Here is a 12347-nt window from a genome sequence, read left to right as displayed (position 1 = left end):
TGCCCAGGAGGTGTGGGCTCTGATGGGGAGGAGGTATAGGTGTTTGGGGGGTCTGACCCAGGATTTGGTTTTTTTTGGGAGGGGGTTGGGGAGAGTGAAGGGGAGAGGAAAGTTTCTTTTGCTGTTCCTGCTCAGCTTGATAAAGCAGAAGCTGTGGCTAGCTTGGGGAGAGAGGGGGGTGGTGAGGTCGGGGTGGACAGGGACTTTTCAAACAGAGGTTTTTTCGATGTTACGTTTTATTCTGAGGTTGCTTGCCATAATTTACACGTGCGCTATTTGGAGCGCAGGGAAGCGCCGGTTTTACAGGGCATCAGAGTGCTGTTGCTGTACACTCAGGCCCTTAGACCTTTAACGGTGCATTTGTTCCATCCCTATGCACGAGAAGAGGACGTAGTGTGTTTTTTGCAGCGATATTGTGTTGATGTGCGTGAAGGGGTAAAACTTAAAAACAAATATGGGATTTGGAATGGCAAGAGACGGTTCATGGTGCGGTTTAAGCAGGATCAGCAGGGAGTGGGAGGCTATGTGCACCCTCCGGGTTTCTTTTCCATAGGCCCGGATAAAGGGTATTTAAGTTATCAGGGACAGCCCCTGTACTGCAGACGGTGTGGTTTGTTTGGTCATTTGAAAGACATTTGCAGTACAGAACGGTGCAGGCATTGTCAGTCCACGGAGCATATAACAAGGGATTGCAGGGCTCCTAAAATGTGTAGCCTGTGTGGAAGCGGGGATGACAAAGATTTTGGGGCCGGCATGAGGAAAGGTGCCATTAGGGGGCCTACGCAGCAGAGCGAGCCTGCTGCTTCTGCAGAGGCCTCAACGCCTGTAGGAAAACCTGGAGAGGGACAGCAGCCGGGGGCAGCTCCGGCGCTGCTTGGGGCTTCTGCCTCTGGGGAAGGTGGTATGGGAGCTGGACCGGTGGAAGGCCGTTCAGGCGGCAGGAGCGGAAGCTGCTTCGGAACACATTCCTGTTCCAGGTTTTGTGGGGACGCAGGCACAGGACATGGGTCAAGGGGAAACTCCGGTTCCGGCGTCCGGGCCGGGTGTGGTTCCGGGGCCGGTGGCAGTGTTGAATCCGGACCAGGGGTTGGATCCAGCTGCTGGGCCTGTCCCTCTGGTGAATTCGGTAGCAGACGGTGATGGTGGTCCGTATCCGGAGCTGGCTACTGGATCCGGGCCTGATGTTACTTCTGACCAGGATAAAAAGAAAGTTCAGGTGCCTGGCCCTGCAAAAATACCTGGGGCAGGGTACGTGCAAGTGTTTGGGGTGGGGGCTTTTTTGTGTAAGGACGGGGGGGCGGGGGCGCCGCCTGCTGACGATGTTGTGGAGTCTCCTGCTGGGGGATGGGCAGCTGTTGGGGCTTCGCAGGAATTGTTCTCTGCCTCAGGTAAAGGTTTGGGAGCGGGCTCGGCTTCGACCGAGGTGGGAGTCACTCTCCTGACTTCTGCAGACCTCCCTGCGCCGAAATGGGGGGACAGCCCATGCACAGGGGAGGAGCCGATGGACGCCTGGGTGGCGGTATCGCGGAAGTGCCGGACACTGGGAGAGGGGGACTGCCCCAGGAAGGTGAAGACGGGACGAGGTGAAGACGGGTGATCAGACGACACTGGGGAACCAGTTTGAGGTGCTTGCGAGCCCTCAGGGGGAGTCTCTGGACACGGCATACTTAGATGAGGTAATGCAGATGGAGATGGGATCTCCATCCTCATGGTTGGGGGGGGGGGGGGGGGGTAGAGGCTTTGGTGGAGACCATGGGGATGGTTTTGGGGGGGGAGGGGGGAGAAGAAGGGGAGCGGGACAAAAGGGAGGAGGGGGGCAATAAGGATGATGCTCCTGGTGCGGTAGATGGTGAAAGCGGAGCTGGGGCTGGGTTTTAAGCGGTTATGGGTTTATTAATAAAAACACAACTATGCAGATTACAGTGGTGACTGCGAACGTTCGCAGGCTTAGAGACCCGGTTAAGAGAGCTGCTGTATTTTACTCTCTGGTCACAATGAGGGCAGATATATTCCTATTGCAGGAAGTGCATCTGAAGGATGAGGGGGATGCCTAAAAGCTTTCTGAGGAGTGGGTCTGGGGGCCTTCAGCGTGGTCAGTGGGGAGCGTGCACTCCAGTGGTGTTGGGATTCTGTTTATGGGGAGCTCCTTTGGAATTGATGATGTGGTGGGTGTTGTGGCGGGGAGGGTGATTTGGGTGGATTTTTGTTTACAATCAACAAAATTTAGGGTCATAAATATGTACGGGCCTGCAAAAAAAGGGGAGAGGCTGGAGATATTCAAGACGCTGCCTGGGCTCCTGACTACAACTAGATCTATAATCTTTGGGGGGGATTTCAACACGTCTTTAGATCGGGTGGCTGGTGCTGGTGCTCAGGGCGGGGGTGCTGGGACTGTGGACTATTCCACCAGGGCGCTGGCTGAGGTCGTGGCTGATTTCAGTCTGGCTGATGTATATCGTGAGATGAACCCAGGAGGGGATGGCACCACATGGCGCAATTCCAGAGGTGCAGCTAGTCACTTAGACTATTTTTTTGTAAGCAAGGAGCTGAAGGGGTTGGGATGTGCTGTTCTCCCCTCGTGGTTTTCAGATCACAATATACTAAAGCTGACTCTGCAGGTGGATGGTCAGAGATGGGGCCCAGGGTATTGGAGACTGAATGTGGAGCTGCTGGCCATGGAAGGGTTCAAGCAGGCTTTTAGGGACTTTTACAAGGCAGTTAGGGCTCTGCGGCCTTTCTACCACTCTGTAGGGGAGTGGTGGGATGCCGCAAAGATCAGGTTTGGGGTGTTTTGCAGGAGGTTCGCCAGCACAGTGAGGAGGAGAGAGAGGGCAGAGGTACACAAGTGGGAATGCTCCCTGGCCTATCTACATGGCCGGCTTAATGCTAGAGGGGATGTGGATCTGGCAACATATGAAGGGGTTAAATACCGGTTTAGGGAGCTGCTGGAAAAGAGGGCCAGGTCGGTCGCCTTTCAGGCCAGGGTTAGAGAAATGGAGGAGGGGGAGAAACCCTCTTCGTGTTTCTTCCAGGCCATGAAGGCTAGGCGCAATGCCGCAGTGATGAAGGGACTGAAGGTGGATAATGGTTTGGTCATGGACATACAGCTTATGCTGAGGGCGGCGGAGGCCTATTACTCAGACCTTTTTAGTTTGAGGGCGTGTGATTTGGAGGTCCAGGAGGCCTGTCTTAGGGTCATAACAAGCAGATTGAGTGAGGAGGAGGTTAGGGAGCTTGACTCTCCGTTGTCAGGACGGAGTGTAGCACAGTGGGTAAGGAACTGGGCTCGTAACCGAAAGGTTGCAGGTTCGATTCCCGGGTAAGGACACTGCCGTTGTACCCTTGAGCAAGGTACTTAACCTGCATTGCTTCAGTATATATCCAGCTGTATAAATGGATACAATGTAAAAATGCTGTGTAAAAGTTGTGTAAGTCGCTCTGGATAAGAGCGTCTGCTAAATGCCTGTAATGTAATGTAATGTCTGGGGAGGAGGTATGGGAGGCCTTGCAGTCAATGAAAGAGGGGCGAGCCTCTGGGTCAGACGGGCTCCCAGTGGAGTTTTATAAGGCCTTCTGGGACGTGCTGGGGGCAGACCTGGTAGAGGTGTATAGAGCTTCGTTGGAAATGGGGGTAATGTCCGTTTCGATGAGGAAGGGCGTGGTTGTGCTGTTGCATAAGGCGGGGGAGAAAACGGACCTGAAGAATTGGCGACCTTTAACCCTTTTAAACAGCGATTATAAGGTAATTGCTAAAGCACTAACTATGAGGGTGAAAAAGGTTATGAGCTCTTTGGTAAGTGGGGACCAGACCTGTGGAGTTCCTGAGCGATCCCTCATCTGGAATTTAGTGCTGGTGCGGGATATGCTGGACTGGGTCAAGGATAGAAACCTGCCTTTAGCCTTGGTCAGTGTTGACCAGGAGAAGGCCTTTGACCGGGTCCAGCATCACTTCCTCCTCCCGGTGATAGAGAGGATGGGATTTGGTAGTGTGTTCTGTGGGTGGTTGCGCACATTGTACAATGGCGTGTACAGTTGCATCCGGATCAATGGGCATCTCAGCAGGGCGGTGATGCAGGCCGGGGGGGTGCGGCAGGGGTGCCCCTTGTCACCGCTGCTCTATGTATTGGCTATAGAGCCTTTTGGGGAATTAGTGAGGCAGGACGCAGGGGTGGATGGGGTGCTGATTCCCAGGGCTGCGGGGGAGAGGCTTAAGATACTGTAGTATGCAGATGACACAACCATCTTTGCATCTTCACAGGCCTCTTTGAGGCGTGTACGGGCCCTGATTGAAGTGTACACATCGGGCACTGGGTCAAAGGTGAATTGGAACAAGTCATCGGTTTTTTATGGCGGTAAATGGAGAGAGAGCACAGGTGATGGCGGTGGTTTTGCACAATGTGAGGAGGGTTTGAAAATACTGGGTGTGAAATTCTTTGTAGAACACAGTGCGGAGAGGAATTGGGAGGCAAAGTTGGCCATGGTGTGCATGTGCCTGGGGAGGTGGGCGCAGCGCCACTTGTCGCTATCGGCTAGGGTGATGGCAGTTAAGGCAGCTTTGTTGCCTTTAGTGTTGCACTTGGAGTATGTATTCCCGGCTCCGGCTTGGGTAAGGCTGGCTCTCACCAGGGCTGTGTTTCAGTTCCTGTGGGGAGGGAAATACGAGTATGCGAGCCGGGAGCTTATGTGCATGCCGGTGGCAAAAGGGGGGCGTGATGTCATTAGACTGCCGTTGAAGCTGGAGATTATGTACAGCAGCTTGGCATGCAAGTGCCTTCTCGAGAAGGTGCCACACAAGTGCTTTTACTTTGTGCGGCTGTACTTATCGTTTGCGCTGCGGCGGCTAACACCTTTATCGCATGTGGTGCCCAGGGCGGAGCAGATGACCCCAGCTTATAAGGCGGTGTTGCTAGCACTGAGGAGAGATCCGGCTTTGGTGGTGAAGGAGGTGGTGCTGAACCACAGGGAGTGGTACAAAGCAGTGGTGGCGCGTCAGGCTGTGGCCCCAAGCATGGTACCTCTGGGGATAGACTGGGGCATGGTGAGCAGGGGAATGGCTCCGGTGTGGTAGAAGACATCCATTGGCGGTGTGCGTTAGGGAGACTGCCAGTGAGAGAGGTGCTCCACAGGCACGGGTGTTCCCAAAGCTCGCTCTGCCCCAGGGGGTGCGGGGGTACCGAGACAGTGATGCACGCCTTTTGGGCTTGTGCCTTTGCCAGGGCTTTTTGGGGCCTGGTGCAGAGGCGATTGCAGTGGGCTAGGTTGGGCTGGAAGGTAGGGGGAGAGGAGCTCCTCTACAGGAGATATATGGAGGGTTTGGGCTCAGTCAAGGCACAGTTGGTGTGGGACGTGTTGGGGTACGGGAAGTTGGTGTTGTGGGAGGACAGGAGGGAGGTAGAGAGGAGGCTGGTGAGGGTGATGACGCCTCTCCAGCTGTTTTATAAGTTCCAGGGGAGGGTAGCAGAAAGAATAAGGGCAGATGGGGTAGTGAGGGGCTGGGAGTGGGTGCAGGAGAAATGGGGAGGGTTAGAGTGGGTTTTTGTGTAGACCACTGGAATCTCTCTGTATGGGGAAAAAGAAATGTAAAAGGGAAGGAAAACGGGTAATACATGAAAAGGAAAAGTGGTAAAGAATAAAGTAAAAATGGTAAAATGGGAAAAGACTTGGGATGAAATGGTTTGTGTTCTTTTGAGTTTTGTGTAGACGATGATGTTGGTTAGCTCCGTTCAGCGTGAAGTCGCTCTGTGCTCAAATCTGATTTGGTCACTTAGCTTGATGATCATGTAGGCTTGCAGTTGTGAGCCTAGCGGATGGAGATACGAGTTTTTTTGGGGGAAAAAAAAAAAAACTGTTCTTATCAGTTTAATATCTGATACGTCCCCTATCTGGGGACTACATATTAAACGGATTTTTGAGACTGGGAGTCGGAGGAGGAGCTTGCTCCATCCGCTCCACGCATCGACCCGGTATTGCAGTACGTCCGGGAACGGTGCGCCTCCATTTTTGGGTGCAAAGAAAGGGCGAATGCTGCTGCTGCTGCTTTTTTTTCTTCTTCTTCTTCTTCATGGAGTAGACAAGCAACTGAGTCCTTGTGGGGTTTTTTTTTTTTTTTTTTTTTAAATAAAAGAAATAGTTTTATTGTGTGTCTATCTTTCTTTCTATCATTCTTTGTCAGCTAGCTGGGTAAGTGAAGTTGGTTAAGTAAGTCAGCTAGCGAGCTGGTTTGCAGCGGTCCGTGGCTCGCTTGCGCCCTCTGCCAGTCAGGCGGTTATAGCGTCTCCTCTCCCTCTTCCGCGGATAACGCGCGGGGGCGCCGGCGGACAACTCCGGGCCTGTGGCTCCGGGCCGGGAGGGCCTACAGCGGCTGGTGACGGCGAGAGGCCACGTGTTCTCTTCATCATGAACAAATCTTTCGCCTTTTACTAAAGATTTCCGTGGAGAGGAACACTCCTGAGTTTGTGCTATTTTTGGATGCTCCGTCCGCCGGACGGGGCGACTTTTCTGTTCTTAAGAGAGCTTGTTGATGACTTGTTACCATGTGTCCCTGGTTTGTGACTTGTCAGGTACATGTGTTATAGAGTATGGACTGCCTCCTTGCTTGTTTAGCTAGGTAATTACATAGCCGTTCTGCGAATGCTTGTGCAATTAAACAGCGATAAGAGCCTTTAGCATGCGGGTAGCTACCGTGGCAGGGGATGTGGGGCTTTGTGGGTGGAGCTGAGGTGACGGCCAGAGGTCCCGGGGGAAGCGTTGAGGGGGCCCCGGACCAATGGCGAGCGGGGACTGGGTCCGGCCGGACCCCGCGATCTGATTCCCGGCCCCCGGGCGGCGGCGGCCAGCTGTGGCCAATTTTCAGGCCATCGCTTCTCGGCCTTTTGGCTAAGATCAAGTGTAGTAAGCAGTTTCAAGTATGACTCCAAAGGGATTTAACCAGCCTGCTGGGCCTGGTCTGAGGCACATGCTGCGTTTTGCGTTTAAGAAAGAGGAAGATATGATGGCCAGGGGGGATTTTGTGAAGAAGGTGCTGTGGTGAAGGTGGATCCTGTGGGAGTGTACTGCCTGCAGCAGAATTCAGCTGAGAAGGCGTTTGATGTCACCTTCATTTCTGGAGTGGGGTTTGGTGTGGCTGTGAAGAGGTGTAAGGAGAAGGTAGAAGAGGAGCCTTTGTCCTTTTTTCTGGTGGAGTCCCTAGAGAAGAGGAACCACAAGGTGGTTACCACTCACCTCTACAACCCTCATGTGAGTGATGAGATGGTGGGTTTTTTCCTGGCCAGGTATGGGAAGGTGCTGCCGGGGGTTCGTTACCTGCAGGACAACGATGGGATCTGGACGGGGAAAAGGCAGTTCAGGGTCCTCCTGAACGAAGACCCGCAGGGGTTTGACGGGCTGGTGCACCCCCCAGCTTATTTTTCCATCGGGGCGGAGAGGGGCTACCTGTTTTACTCCAGGCAGCCTAGTTTCTGCAGGTAGTGCTGGAGTTTCGGGCACATGGCAGGTACGTGTGTTCAGGCGGTGTGCAGGAACTGTGGGGAGAGGGGACACATGGCAGCGGCGTGCCCCAAGCCGAGGATGTGCCACAGCTGCGGGTAGGCAGACCATGAATTCCGTGACTGCCCTGGGAAGGGGAAGGGGAGGTCCTACGCGGACGCGGCGGCTGGGCGGGAGGGCGCTCCTGGCGGAGGCCCTCAGGACCTGCGGCCCCTGGAGGAGGTGCTGGGGGAGTTGAGAGCAGCAAGGGAGGAGGCAGAAGCTGCGGCTACTGCGGTGAAGGAGGTACAGGAGGAGGAGATGGAGACACGGGTGGTGGGGGAGGAGTCCAGGATGGAGGTGGACGAGGCGAGCCTGAGGAAACAGAGAGGAGCAGCGAGATCGGAGTCTGGTGACAACTCCTCCGACACTGACGGCTGGGTGTCCAGGGCAGGGAGGAAGAAGAAGAGGGCGATGAGGAAGGCGGAGGACGCAGCGGTGCCTTCGCCTGCGGAGTTGCCGTACTCTGGTCTTCCTCCTTCCGGTACGGTGAAGCTGAAGAACAGTTTTTCCGCGCTGGAGGGAAGCGAGGTGGAGCCTGGGCCCTCAGGGGTTACTGGAGCTATGAGAGAAGTTCTCAGCGGTCGGTCTGAGGGACTGGGCGCAGGGGGAGCGGAGTCCCCTATGAGTGAGGAGCACTCCTAGTCTGCCGGGGTCACCCAACGACGCCCCATTCCTGACCTTGGACTCTGGGGACTGTGGAGGGGGCACATTGATGTGAGTTGTGTTTTTCTTTTCTTTTTATATGTTAATGGTTTAATTATTGTCACTGTAAATGTTAGGGGGTTGCGGGATAAATTTAAGAGGGGCGCAGTGTTTGATTATTTGTTTGTTACAAGAGGTTCATTTAAAAGATGGGGACGATGTTAAATTATTTTCTGAGGAATGGAAAGGAGGGCAATCAAGGTGGGGGGTGGGCGGAGTGCATTCCTCAGGTGTTGGGGTTTTGTTCAAAGGGTGGGATTTTGAAATCAATGAATCGTTTTCTGTTGTGCAGGGCAGGGTGTTGGGGGTGGATGTAAAGTGGAGGGGTTTAAGTTTAAGGGTTTTAAACGTCTATGCTCCCAATGATTCTGCTGGTAGGAAGGATGTGTTCGGTGAAATTGCAAATTGTTTAATCACACATAGAATGTTAATTGTGGGCGGGGATTTTAATGTGTCGTTAGAGAGCACAGGTGATTTTAGTTTGGGGCACTTAAAACAAGGTGATTAGGGATTTTTCTTTGGTCGACACATTTAAAAAGGTGAATTCGGGAGTGGGAGGGACTACATGGGGTAATTCCAGGGGGACTAAAAGTAGAATAGATTTTTTGTTTGTTACAAGGGGCACAAATGTTGTCTCCTCTGAGATTAATCCGGTGTGGTTTTCGGACCATCACAGGCTCACAACAAAACTGTCTGTCCAGGGGACTAGTTTTGGGAGGGGTTTTTGGAAATTGAATGTTTCTGTTTTAAGGGAGAGGGAGATTTTGGAGAGATTTAGTTCTGCTTATGAGGGGTGGGGGGAAATGAAAATGTTGTTTAGTTCTGTAAGGGAGTTGTGGGACTGGACAAAGGTAAGAATTAAGTGGTTTGTAATAAATTATTGCAAAAAAAGGTCCAGGAGGAAAAAAATGGATTTTTTTAGGTTACAAAGGGAACTGGAGAATTATTTTGTTGCAGGGAATTTAAAAGGGAATGTGTCATGGGAGGGGTATACGGATTTGAAGAGTAAATTAAGAAGGGTGTTTGAGGAAAGGGCGAGGAGGGTTTGGTTTTCATCTAAAAGGGAATTTTTTTTTAAAAACGAAACTTGTTCAGCGTATTTTTTAAATTTAGTTAAGCAGACAAGGATGAGGAAGGGTATTCAGGGCCTTCGTGGGGCTGATGGGGTTGTGAGGACTGAGACAGGGGGAATGGTGGAGGTGGCTACAGGGTTTTATAAAGATTTATTTGGGAAGAGGGAAGTTGATTTTGGGGAGGGGGAAAATATTTTGGGATGCCTGGAGAAGGTGGTCCCTAATGAGGTCCGAGAAGATCTGGAGGGGGACATTACGCTGGTAGAGCTGAGTGAAGCTCTCTGGGGCCTTCAGTCTAATAAGGTCCCGGGGGGACGGCCTGCCAGTGGAGTTGTACAAGGCCTTTTGGGAGAAAATAGGGCCAGATTTATTGGAGGTGTGTAGGGAAATTTTCAGGGAGGGGTGTTTGACTAATTCAATGAGGGAGGGAATTATTTCTTTATTATTCAAGAAAGGGGATATGGAGGAGATGAAGAATTAGCGGCCGGTCAAACTTATGTGTCGATTGTAAGGTGTTGGCCAAGGTTTTGACGAGGAGGTTAAAGAAGGCTTTACCTCACATTATTGGGGAAGATCAAATGTGTGGGGTGGAGGGTAAGCAGATGGTTTGGAACCTTCACTTGGTTCGGGATGCCATCAGCTGGGCGCGTGACAGGAAGTTGCCGCTCATGCTGGTGGGTCTCGACCAAGAGAAAGCTTTTGACCGGGTTTCACGAGTTTTTATTTCGAGTTTTGGGGAGGTTTGGTTTTGGGCCTAATTTTTTAAGGTGGGTGGGCATTTTGTATAGAGGGGTGGGGTAACAGGGTTAATTTGAATGGCCATTTAAGTGCTTTGATTTTGCAGGAAGGTGGGGTGCGACAGGGGGTCCTATGTCCCCCCTGTTGTACGTGGCTTATATGGAGCCCTTTGCGGCTGTCATAAGGAGGGAGGCTGGCATTAGGGGACTTAGGTTGCCAGGGCCTGGGGGGAGGGTGGTAAAACTCTCGCAGTATGCAGGTGACACCACCCTCCTACTGGAAGATGAGGTCAGCCTAAAAAGGGCTTTAGGGGTTATTGGTTTGTTTTCAAAGGCCTCGGGTTCAAAATTAAACCTGAGTAAATCCACAGTGACGTATTTTGGGGAGGGAAGAACGGGAGGTTTATGTGGTTTAGCGGGGTGTCCGGGGCCTTTTAGAGTCTTGGGGGTTGATTTTGGGACGGAGGAGGAGGTTGAGGAAAATTGGGCGGGAAGAATTCGTAAAATAAAGGGTAAATTGGGGTTGTGGCAGATGAGGCAGTTAAGTTTGGAAGGAAAAATTTTAGTTGTAAAAGCGGAGGTTTTGTCGTCACTTTTGTTTTTGGCGCGGGTTTTTCCTCTGCCCCCGAAGTGGAGGAGGACAGTGCAGGGGATGGTGTTTCAGTTCTTGTGGGGGGTATGAGTATATAGCCAGGGATTTAATGTATCAGGGCACAGAAAGGGGGGGAAGGGGGGTGCCTCATATTTCGCTGAAATTAGATGTGTTGGGTTATGTGGGGATGAGGTTATCACAAAACCACAGAGACATCCGGCATATTTTTTTGTTAGATTGTGGTTATCAGTTTTTTTGAGGTTTCTGGTGGGCTGGGACAACCGTTTTCCTAAAGCAGAGCGTTTGCCCCCGCAGTACCAGCATATGGTGAAATGGGCTGGAAGGTACCCGGAGTGCAGGGACAGGGATTTGGTGTTGGATCACAGGGCATTATATGCTGCCCTGTTAGATAGGATTTGTACAGTGCGGGTGTGGGGGGTAGAGCAGAGGGAATGGAGATTGACCCAGATGAAGGGTCTAGATAATAGGTTTAAAGACCTGAATTGGTTGGGGGTACACGGGCGTTTGCCGGTGAGGGATGTGCTGTACAGGCACTCCCTCACCAGGAATAAGTTTTGTCCGCGGCAGTGGTGTATGGGTGAGGAGACCGTGAGGCATGTGTTTTGGGACTGTGTTTTTGCTCAGAGGGTGTGGGGGGAGGTGGGGTTGTTTTATACTTTGTTGAAGGGACTGTGTTATGAGGAGATAATGCGGGGGAAGGGGTATTCCAATCTGAGGGAACGGAATCGATTTTGGTGGTGGTTTACTATTTGTTTGACCAAGTTTTGCCTGTGGGAGGCCAGGGGGGTTTTAGTTAAGAAGAATGTTGTGTGGGGGGTGGGACGAGTGGTCGGGAGAATAAGGGGGGAGGTACAGAGGAGGTTACAGTGGGATGTAATAAGGTGGGGGTATCATAAGGCAAAAGAAAGATGGAAGGGGTTATTGGAATAATTTTGATGTTATTCCAACTTGCATGAAAAATTGGCGACCGATAACGTTGCTCAATTTTGATTGCAAGCTTTTTAGCAAGATTTTAGCACTGCGTATGAAAGCTGTCCTAGGGGAAGTGATACACCCGGATCAGGCCTGTGCCGTGCCAGGGAGGAGGATCACGGACAGCCTGATATTGGTGAGGGACGCTATCTGTCTTGCGAGAGACAGACAGTTGAAATTGGCGGTCGTAAATCTAGATTTTGAAAAAGCCTACGATCGGGTCTCGCACCAGTACATGTTCCGCGTGCTGCAAAAGATGGGTTTTCCCGCCGGGTTTATAGCACGGGTGGGACTGCTCTATGCAGGGGCGCAGAGCAGCTTTCTGGTTAATGGGTACCAAACGGAGGTAGTGACATTGAGCTGCGGTGTCCGCCAGGGGTGTCCGTTATCCCCACTCCTGTTTGTCTGCTGCATTGAACCACTGGCACAGGTCCTGAGAAAGGATGCCTGGATTTCGGGACTGAAGATCCCGGGGAGTGGGGGGAGGGAGGCCAGGTGTATCCTGTACATGGACGACGTGACTCTCCTGTGTACGGACAGTCGTGCGGTGAAAAGGGCTTTAGAGCTCACAGAAGGGTTTGGCATAGCATCAGGGGCTAGGCTAAATAAAGAGAAGACTGAGGTCAGAGTCTTTGGGGACTGGCCAGAGAGTGAGCGCCAGGAGCTCCCCCTGGTGGTGGGAAGGGGGGACATGCGGGTTCTGGGAGTAAATTTTGACTCCCG

At 52.2% G+C, this 12347-nt stretch overlaps 2 non-coding genes across 2 annotated transcripts; both read left to right on the top strand.

The window, feature by feature from the left end:
- Nucleotides 1-5813: 5813 nt before the first annotated feature.
- On the top strand, nt 5814-5997 carry LOC118218528. The gene has a single exon (XR_004763435.1). It is a non-coding gene; the product is annotated as a U2 spliceosomal RNA (small nuclear RNA).
- A 380-nt stretch (nt 5998-6377) lies between these two features.
- LOC118218615 lies at nt 6378-6492 on the top strand. The gene has a single exon (XR_004763495.1). It is a non-coding gene; the product is annotated as a U5 spliceosomal RNA (small nuclear RNA).
- The last annotated feature ends 5855 nt before the right edge of the window (nt 6493-12347 follow it).

Source organism: Anguilla anguilla, chromosome 18, assembly GCF_013347855.1.
Source record: "Anguilla anguilla isolate fAngAng1 chromosome 18, fAngAng1.pri, whole genome shotgun sequence".
Lineage (NCBI taxonomy): Eukaryota > Metazoa > Chordata > Actinopteri > Anguilliformes > Anguillidae > Anguilla > Anguilla anguilla.
Note: the sequence above shows the minus strand (reverse complement) of the source record. Positions and strands in the feature narration are given on the sequence as shown.